Here is an 11,058-nt window from a genome sequence, read left to right on the forward strand (position 1 = left end):
TTTAACGTTAGTCCAAGTCTTTAGTAGTCCCCGGGTTTACACGAGCTGGAGCCTCAAAGAAAACCTGCAATGCAACATATCTGCATAAAACTCGGATAACGACCGAAACTTGGAAAAACAACAACATATAGGATGTTCTTGCCATAAAATAAAAAAGATTTTTTTTTTTTTTTTTTTTGGAGTGTCAGTCACTAGCTCGTAAGCTAATGGCTGCTGACATTAAGTGACCAGTTGGTAAAATTCCAGAGTGTCAACACGCTAAAATCTTTTATCAACGTCAGGCAAATATGTACCGAATTACCCACTTCAGCCCGGGAGACAGCGGGACACAGCTGGCTGCCATGGCCGCATTGGCAAAATCGCTACGTTGATTGCCCGGCCGAGCGCAAACCTAGCCGCCCAGAAACTACCGCAAGTTACGCCCGCGCAGCGACAACGAGCCCCCGTGCCGCCAACAGTCCATCCAGATCGGCTGGCTCTCGGGTCCCGACCCTCGACGAGCGACGAGCCGCGTTGCAATCCGTGCGAACCGCCGGAGCAGGTATCCCCGGAGTAGCAGGGGCGACCAGCGGCCAACGGAGCCAAACGGGCAGGCTAATGGTTAGCTCGCTGCGTTAGCTGAAAAGACATCCCTGGAATCACAGCCAACTGGCTACAAACCGCACCGAATAACAGAGCGCCTTCATGGCGCTAACCTATCGCCAATCACAACACCGAATCCACCGGGGAGCCGAAACGTGTTACCGACAGTGGAGCGGACCTGTACCTTCAGTGCATTTTATCGCTCTTGGTATTTTTTTTTTTTTTTTTTTTTTTTTCCTGGTGGCGGTGATCGCTCCCAGTCACCCACTCCCCCTCAGCCCCGGTGTGGCGCTGCCTGTGACGTCACCCGGGATACGACTGACTGACAGCGCCGGAGCCAATAGGAGTCGAGGGTGTAGGCGCCGGGGGAGGGCTTTTCCCCCGTCAAGAGTTAACTTCTCAAGTTTGCCTGAGAGGGAGTCATGTTTGGAGAGGCGTGTCAGAGAGAGCAGCTGACATCTGACTGGACGGGCAACGCCCATCTGCTGTCAAAGAGCAGCACACCCACAGAGCTGTTTGTGCCTCTGCAAGTCTGCACTGTGGAGCGCGTGCAACAGCTTCCTAACTTTACTATGGAGAGCATTCATGCTTCTGGCAAAGTATATCTAATCAAATATTCTGCGACCAGGTCCTCAAAACAGCTGTGGTTCCAAACTTGATGTCCTCTACTCTTTTGAGAGGGCACCGGAGATCATCAGATTTACTTGGAGAACATGGTATTTGTATGAATATATAAATAGTATAATAACATGATTCTTAGACTGACTATGAAATCTCCAGACCCCTGAGGTCCTCCAGAAGAGTGTTCCCGGAGGAGGGTTTTAGTTCCTATGTTACTTCCTGCTGACACACTCAGGCCTTAAATGATTATTTTTTTGCTGAGGTTGTCCAATAAAAAATAGAGTTTACATATTATAGTACTTTTATAATAATACATTTTTTACTTTGTTTATTCTCCTCTTTATGCCTTTCCACTATCCCCCTGTTTTAATTTATATTAATACATTTGCTCTGGCTTGCCACTGGGAATCACAGAAATCTGTGTCTGTTCTGGTGTCGACTTCATTGTAAATATTATTGGACTCTGATTTCTAGCATATCGAGTGCATGCTAAGAGTTTTCTTTTTTCTCTTAATGTAGTGGTTACCCCTCTCCCCTCATAGTGTGAATATCCTTGGTTCAATGCTTTGCTTGGGGTCTTTCTGTGTGCAGTTTGCATGCCTGCATGGGTTTTCTCAGGAAAATCTGGTTTCCTCTCACAATCCTGAAACATCCATTTGAGGTTTAATAATCACTAAATAAAGGTCTTGGACTGACCAACTGTCCAGGGTGTATGTTCAATCAGTGAAAATGTATTTATATAGAACTTTTCATACTAGAAAATAATGGAGAACAAAATGCTTTATACACATAACATCATATTAAAGACCCTGCATGCAGCGCTCCCAAACAATCTCCAACAAATACTATATATACTTACTCACCCCACAATTTATTAATATTTACACCAGAATTTCTAATATGCTCGGAGCCAGAAGAGACACCACCCTTGGGATAAAAGCAATGTGGGTGACAGATGGACATGTGAGTTCGCCGTTAGTACACAGAAATATCAGATTACATTTGTAACAAAAGAAAGAGTTCATTCGGTTGAAAAGGGAAGCGTTTGACCTTTAAACTTTAAACCTGGGCTTGAAATGAAAACTATGTTATTAAATATTTTTGAGGGCACATCACTGTAATTTTCTGTCTGCCCTGCAAAATCTAATACGATTTCTTTTTACCAAAGATGGACGAAGCAGTCAGTTTTGTTGAACTGCACAAATAATTTGAACGCTACAGATGGGGGATGTTTGGTGGACATTATACAGCACTGAGAGAAGTCCTTGAGAGGTGTCTCGGAGACAACTGCATTATAAGATTTGCCATCACAGAAAATTTGGATCTGCATTTACAAAACAAAGCAGAAAAGTCTGACTTTCGATTTTTGAACTCTGGACTGAAATACTCATGTCTCTAACACAGCAGTGGTTTCTAAAACACTTTTTTTTAAAATACGGGATAACACAAATAAATTCACGGATTGTTAAGGAAATGATGGCAATGGAAATGGCACCATAGCGAAAGACTCAATGCATAATGCATTATGAGTTGTTGTATGTGTTTGGACACACAGGACTCCTCACTGGGCTGTAACTGGACAGACACAACCAGGTTTGAAAAATGACACAGATCCTGCTCAAGTCCACAGTAAGAACCCTACCTTTCTCGAACCGGCTTTCCATCGTGTTAAACCAATGCAGAATGGATCCATATCTACAATCCAAATTTTCATCCGAGCAGATTTGGACTCACAGGTCGGGCGTTGTTTTCCAGTCTTCTGCTGTCCGGCTTTCAGGTGGCCGTGTGAATGGTAGTTTTCTGTTCTCAGCTCAGTTGGTTGGTGTCCGGGGAGGTCTTGAGGTGCTGTGAATCCATCTGCCCCAAGGTGCAACATGTTGGACATTCAGGGACGGTTTCTTTCTCAAGTTGTAACAAAGGAGGATTTGAATTCCTGTGGCTCTCTGTCATCCTGAAGAAGTCCGGCCTCGGATTTAAAGCATACACAAGGTGTATTTATCCAGAAGACTATTGCTGACTGTACAACTCCTCTTTTCAAACGTTTACTCGGTAAATCCAAGGTTCAACCATCCCATCATCAAACTCACTTAAATCACCACTCTTTTCTGATTTCAATATCTGCTTGACCATTTTTTTCCCATTTTCTTATTTGAGGTGACAATAACAGAAATATCTATCATGAATAATTTTTTAGAGAGGATCCATAAATTATATAGTTGGGGTGATTGCCTTGTTCATCCATGGAACAGGGGGGCGGGGACTTTAAAGTGAAATCTGCCAATGATGTTCATATTTCTAATTGCTTTCGATTTCGTTCACTTAATAATCTGCTGCTTAGACAGGAAATGACAGACCATTTTATTGTAAAGCACTTTGTAACCAAGTTTAGAAAAGGTCCATACAAATAAAGTTATAATAATATTATTATTATTATCATTCAACCATATTTTAAAACTCCTAGAGGGAAAAAATCCCTTTGATGATGAAGAAGAACAAGAAAACATAACTGAAAGTATGGGGGGAAAAAAGCTGACAAAGCAGATTCATTCATGGCTTTATTGAGGATAAGCATTTGTTTAAATCCATTTACTTCAGGTGTTTTATGGTAAACCTCTTGATAGAAATGTCCCTCAAATGCTATCCTATATTCTTATATTTGAATATACCTCAGAGCCTGCACTTTTGCATTTACTTGCGTAAAGAAGCTAAACCAGTACAGCTGCTTTTTCTGTACAGTGCGGCACGTCTGCTCACTAATGGTGACTAATGTTTGCACATGTTTACCATCTACGGAAATAAAACTTTTACCGGACTTTTCATTTTTAAAGATACAGAACTGTTATTTACATAACTGACAATATTAATGTTCAATAGTTTAAAAAACAACAAAAAAAAACCCCCGACAACATCACCAGCATTCTGTGAATGAGGTATTGGCAGTGGATTCTGACCGTGTTAAATTGCACAATTTGCTGAACATGCCTTTAAGAGGAAAACAAAACAAACAACAAGAAAACACTCAGTCAACATGAAACCTATCTGTCAATATTTGAAGAGCTTTCTTTTGTTTGGATATGGATGACAGAATAAAGTATCTCCAAATAATGTTCCGAAAAGTTTTTAATGTGCTTTTGTACAATGACTCATATGATGCAAGCACGTGTTATATAAACTGGACAGTTGTTCAAAATGACCAGCAGTTGTTATATTTGGTGTTTTCATCTATACAGATGGTCTTTTTGAATATGCAACAAATGGTAGTTGTGGGACCTCATCCATAATCTGCTAAACAGCTGTCATTTCTTTTGTAAGTTTGATTGGGTGCCAGTAAACTTGGCTCTAAAAGAAATAGGGCATTTGTATCAATAGCTTGACTGATCAAAATATGTTTGTCTCTCTGAAAAAAATATTGAAAAAATTCTAGAGAATATGAGGATGGCCACTGTAAAAACCACAACAACAAAAAAACGATATAAACAAAAGTATGTTTAATATGATAACATTTAAAGCTTTTATGGATACACAGTTCAAAAGTCCCTTTATCACTCTTTTATATCCACTCCTCCTTGCTTGAGTGTGTGTGTGTGTGTGTGTGTGTGTGTGTGTGTGTGTGTGTGTGTGTGTGTGTGTGTGTGTGTGTGTGTGTGTGTGTGTGTGTGTGTGTGTGTGTGTGTGTGTGTGTGATCAACTGGTGACCAGTCCAGGTTGTATCTTGTATGGTATGCCACATACGATTTTTACAAACCCCCCCAACAATATTGACAGATTGTCCAGCCAGAAATTATAATTTTTTCACTAAGTTCCAAAAAAAATTAATTATATTAAAAAAAAAAGGTTGGAAGAAGCAATATTGTGTTGAACTGTTCACAAACACAGCTGCCCGATTACCACTGACGGTCCGTGAGCAAAGCCCTTCACCCTCACCTGCTTCCCAGACGCTGCACAGTCGCTGCCCACACCTCCCAAAGGATGGGTTAAATGCAGAGACGGGAATACACACATTTTGTTGTACATCCATCGTATAAGTGGAAAAAAATACAGGATACTTTAAGGTCATAGGGAGCTGGAGCCAATCCCAGCTGACAATGAGCACATGCAGAGTATACATTGATCAGTCCACACGGGGATGCCACAGAGAGAGAAACACATTCTATGATGGTGATGGGTCCTGTTCTGAGTCTCCACTTACTTTAAAGCTCTGGGAGAATACCAGTATACCTGGAGTAAACACAAGCACAATAAGAACTGTACATAACCCAGAATCACATCTGGGTTATCTCTGTGAGGTGGGATGGCTAGTACCATCCTGCAGCCTTCAATATATTTGAGTATAGCTATGAAATTACTTTATCAATAAACAGTACCTCCACCACAAATAACATCAACAATGTACCCATTACTACAAACAATGAAGTTATAAACTATTACATTGTACACCATAGACTGGTACCTGCTGTTTGTTCTGTTCATGTCTTACTTTGTTGTGAAAATATATAAATTATAAGTAAAAAAAAAACAGCACCCATTATATATAATCAATATTACATTTTATGGTATTGTATTTGAAATATCTAATATGATATTGCACAGGGTGTAATGTCTGATAATAGAGCTGAGATGGACAAAGTTATTCTTACAGTTGCTCTTGCATATAGAAGCATATAGATTCTCTAATAGTTTATCATAATAGATTAGTGTATGAAAACCTTTATCTTCAAATAATCTGGTCCAATAAACATATTACAAAACGTTTATCTGATTTAATGTATTTATATAATGTATTTTAAAGAAGCACTGAACTACACAAGTAAATATATTCACCATTACAGTGAAGTTGCTGTTTATTTATTTAAAATGGACATCTCCCTTAAAGTGAATGTGGAGATGAAAAAACGCTCTACTATTAAGAGATATAGCCACACAAAGTGGTGGGGCAATACCCATGATAATAACTCATTCACATCTGCTCAAGGATGAGAAACACGGTGAAGATGAGGGCAACAGAAGTTAAATATATCCAAGGAGCTGACAGGTGGAACTTTCAAAATACATCTGACTCGAAAATCCTGTATACCTGAGATGTCAAATCGCCAAGTGACACCTTGTGGACATGGAGAGTAAGTGCAACAAAGAGGCTGAGAAATTTAAATCGTGTTTTGAATAGTTAGAAATTTAAAAAAAAAAACGTGAGTAGCACTTCTTTTCTTGGATTATCGAACTCTTTTTTAAATTAATCAATCTATTTTTTTTAAGTACAGTTACAAATTGAAATAAGCCACTTCAATGAAATATGTTTATCGGGATCGTAAGGGTAACTATATGTACAACCATAATTAATGAAGCAACTTTAGTCAATTTAATGACCTCTAAATGTTTAAAGCCATTTTTTTTGGATTGAAGGCACAGAAACAGTTTGACAAAATAAACTATTTAAATGAGGGCATGTAGTAAATAAATTCTGGGGAAACAACTTCAACCAAATCAACATGGACAGTGAAATACATACACATATATAAGTAACCATGATAAAACGGTAATAATACAATTAGATATACAACAATATAACAGTAAAAGTTTAAAATACACACACACACATATATATATTAACAGTGACACTCAGAACTGCGTGTAAACATTGTTCTTGCCGAACAGCACTTTCTGTAAACGAATTACTGTGAACTGTGGGGACTGATGTTAACGTGAAAAGAAGCTGCCCAGTGTATTGTCCTCTGGGCAGATAAAATTGTCCTCAGTGTGCCACAGTCGTCAGATTAATCATTGATCATCTTCTGTCTTCACAACAGCAGCAGAGCAACGACGTGCAGGTTAGAGCAGCTGCTGCTGAACGTATCAACCAGAGACAATAAAGCAGGACTGCAGACCTAATTATACTGTGTGTGTGTGTGTGTGTGTGTGTGTGTGTGTGTGTGTGTGTGTGTGTGTGTGTGTGTGTGTGTGTGTGTGTGACTACAGGAAGAGCTTTGATTCATTACTGCAGATGTTTGACTTCCCGTAAATGAAAAATGAGTCTGACACTCTTACCGTCAGTCGACACCCACTCTCTATACGCTGCTCTTTCTACGTTTCATTAATTTTTTAACATCTTTATTTACTTCCTTTGCTATCTGCTGTTTCGCGCTTTCCGAAATCTCATTTGTTCAACATTGATTTGAATTCAATCTCTAACACTGAAACACATTTCTTGGGCAAATCGTGACGACAAAACTCAAAACTCAAACCCGACATAACAACGACGACGTTTGGCGACCACCTCCTAAAGGTAATAAAATAATAACAAGAGAAACACAAAACACCACCATGTTTTCTGAGACATGGGAGTTCACCAGATTCTATGGATTTCAGACAGACTTTTTATTGGTAAGTGGTCAGTGGTTAACTCTTTAGCCTCATTGCAAAGACATAATATTTTTTGCATTCTAGTGAAGTGGCTCGCTCTGTTTAGCCCCAGTTAGATAAGGTGGGACTACAAGCTGGGTCAGAGTTTGCATGTTTCCCCTGTGCTTGACTGGGTTTTTCTCTGGGCGCCTCAATCTTCCTGCCATGGTTCAAAGACATGCTCACAGCATTACTTTAGAGTGAGTTCATGTGTGTGCTGGCCTGGCTATACTGTTTGTCTTTAGTATAGGTTTCCTTTTGCCTCTCATCATGTTTGAGTACTAAAGATGGATAGATATGAAAATACTAGAAAATGTAAAGAAAAAAAATATATAATTAATGTCTCTATTTCAGAAAAGATAGCAATAAACATTTTAATAGACTTGCCCTTTGGCGTGGTAACTTAGGAGGAGTAGTTAAGTATTACTCACACCTTTGGATCTGCATTCTCATAGGCAATGAGTTTATACATTTAACCTCTGAAATTGCTGCTTTGTTAACACATTTGTTTTGCAAAACAAGCTGCCACAATGGACAACCATAAAAGAAACACAATGGAAGTTTTATAGAGGGAAGACTTGATTGAATGGCTCAAAATATACGCAACAAAATGCAGTTAAAAAGTCTTGAGTACTGGGTATTTTCACTCTGGTATTACTTCATTATAAAAAGGAAATGAAACTCAAACCTGAAAGTATTTGAAACTTGTAGTGTTGGATTGGACTTAGTATGTCATTGATTTCCCTTTGAAAAATTTACTGTATATTTTTGAAAATAATAATTAAAAAGAATCTTGCACTATGATAGCCGGCCATGCTTAAACAGCACAGTCCTTTTGCACCTCTTTGTTTACCAACTGACTCAGAACAATGCATCAATATTCAACCCATAACATCAAGGTTGGCAGTGGAGACGTAACGTATCTTCCTCACAGAGAGAAATAATTGACTTAAGAATGAACATCTACTCAAACATCAGCCACACAACAATACAACCACCAAAAGACGTTTTTTTTTTGTTGTTTTTTTTAACAGCTACAGGTTTACAAATTCTATAAAACTGTAGTAAAAAAAAAAAAAGGTTTGTTTGTTTGTTTGTTTTTATTTATTATTCAATTTCCCTGCATGTTTCCTGGTTTTGTATTGGATGTTTTGCCGGCTCACTGTGCGGCGAAACACAAACAAGGCCGCTCACCATGCAGGCCTGCTTTTGCGCTTTCAACTCACCTTGTTGCCATGGCAATGCGGGACTCGGGTGATCTCAATATCTGAAACCAAGGCGGGCTGGACTAACCGGTTCGGCTGCTCGGGACAAAAGAATGACATCCAGAGATCGCAGCTCAGAAGAAGGAGTGACAGAATACCGACTGAACACTTCCTCTCTCCTCGGAAGAGCTGTCGAAATATGAAAAATCACTTTGATATTGGCGAGTGGATTTGCCAGGGCTGCAGTGCTTCGGTCACGTTCACGTGTGTTGCTTCACGATTCTTCATATGGCCAGAGTGTGGACTATTCATAATCACGACGAATTCATTCAACATGATGAATGAGACGAACGACTAAAGACCCGAAAGACTAAAGTTTCCAAACTCCGCCACGAAGCCACTAATTTATGATTTTACACACCGAAGTGTAAAAGTGAAACTTTTATGGCCTCCTGACCTTCATAACATAATGCATGGCGTGTGAGGCTGTGATTTAACTGGAGCTCACCTGAAACATGAGGCAGGAGAAGCCGCACTGTGACTAAAACAAGCAGAAACCTTACACGCTTGCGAGACGCGCTTATGTGCGAATCCGTCAAACCACAGGCTGTAAGGTGAGATCTACTTCCGGAACGAGCACTTCAAACTAATGTTGATTATAGCCCGGAGTCAACATTTCAACCCGCACTAAAATAGTGTAACGGAAGTAGTATTTTGGGGTATTTTAGGAGTAATTTCATTCATATGATCAACATTTCTTTGAATTTACTCTTTTAACAGAGAAATCCCTGCAAAATATTTGTTCACAAAACGAAATGCCACCATGTGTATGTGTTTTTAACCAGTGGTCGCCTAGAGGCTCGAGAGCGGACTATGGATCAGGAGTTTGCAGGTTTGTATCCCACAGCAGACAGGTGACCACTGTGGCTCCCTGTGCACGACCCTTGACCCCCATCCGGTCCCTGGACTGCCCAGATATGTCTGACCACCACATCCTAGAAATTGGGAAAAGGGATTTCCTAAAGATGATTAATGATTAGTTTTGTTTCATAAACCTAATTGTTTGTCAGATGCTTTGACTCTATTTCAAATTTAAGTAATGCATTTTTGAGTACTCTTTCCACCTTTGCAATATAGCAACGCAAACAAAATACTGATTTTAGAGATCAGTGTAATTCTGGAAAGTTTATTTAGGAGCAATCGAAAAGTATAATGTTTTTTTTTTGTTCTTCTAGGACGGTTTCTTCATCTGCTTGCAGTTTGCTTTTCATGGGACTGAATCAAACTCTGTATTTTTGGTCAATATATATTAACACGTCTTTTGTTTAGTGCAAAGCGTGATGAGCGACAGCGGCAGCATTTTCAGCCTCCAGTATGCGCAAATCCTCATTAAACCAAAAATATGAGGTGTTACCTGAAAGATACTGTCATCACATGCTGTGGTTTTATCTGCATGAACAATGCTTTGTCATACCTGACTATGTCAAACTTTGACTCAGTTTCAAGACTCATGATTACGTTAGAATAATACACCCGAGGAGTGTTTGGTATTACCAATGAATCACCCAAACCTGTCAAAAAACTATTGCTGCCGTGACATTCACGGATTAACCTCCTTAACAGGTCGTACCTTTGGTCACAGTGTAATGAGGGGTATTGGATAACTCGAACAATGGCAATGTGAGAGTTAGAACATTATTTCAATAAATAAATACTGTGTACAAAGCTATTTGTTGCATGTCATTGGGCAGTCAATTGTTAGGCGTGTCAAGGAAAAAAGTACACGAACAAATAACATTTTTCTGTATTTAGGTAAATGTTTAGGTAAGAGTTCAGTGCTTTACCCTTCTTTTTTTTTTCACTTTAGTCTTTTTTTGATTGATTGATTTTTCTCTTTTTTACCCACAAAACAGACAGAACAGGACCGTATATCCTGAACAAATCTAATTGAAGTTAACACAATCTAGACAGAAATAGGATATATAAGAAAAAAAAAAAGAAGAAGAAAAAAAGAAAGAAAATATGTGACCATTTTAGAGAACGTGTGAGAATTTTACAATGTGTGACAGATTTAGAACTGTGATTCCCGAACTATGGTGCCAAGCAAGCTTACTCTATTGGTACATGGGGGCAAGTCATATATGTTTTGATACAAAGTATTTTAAATGTATGAAATAATAAACTAGAACATAACTGAAATAAATATTATGAAAATAAAATAATATAAAAATTGTACAAAACTTAAAATGAAAAA

Source organism: Lipophrys pholis (assembly GCF_963383615.2).
Source record: "Lipophrys pholis genome assembly, chromosome: 10".
Lineage (NCBI taxonomy): Eukaryota > Metazoa > Chordata > Actinopteri > Blenniiformes > Blenniidae > Lipophrys > Lipophrys pholis.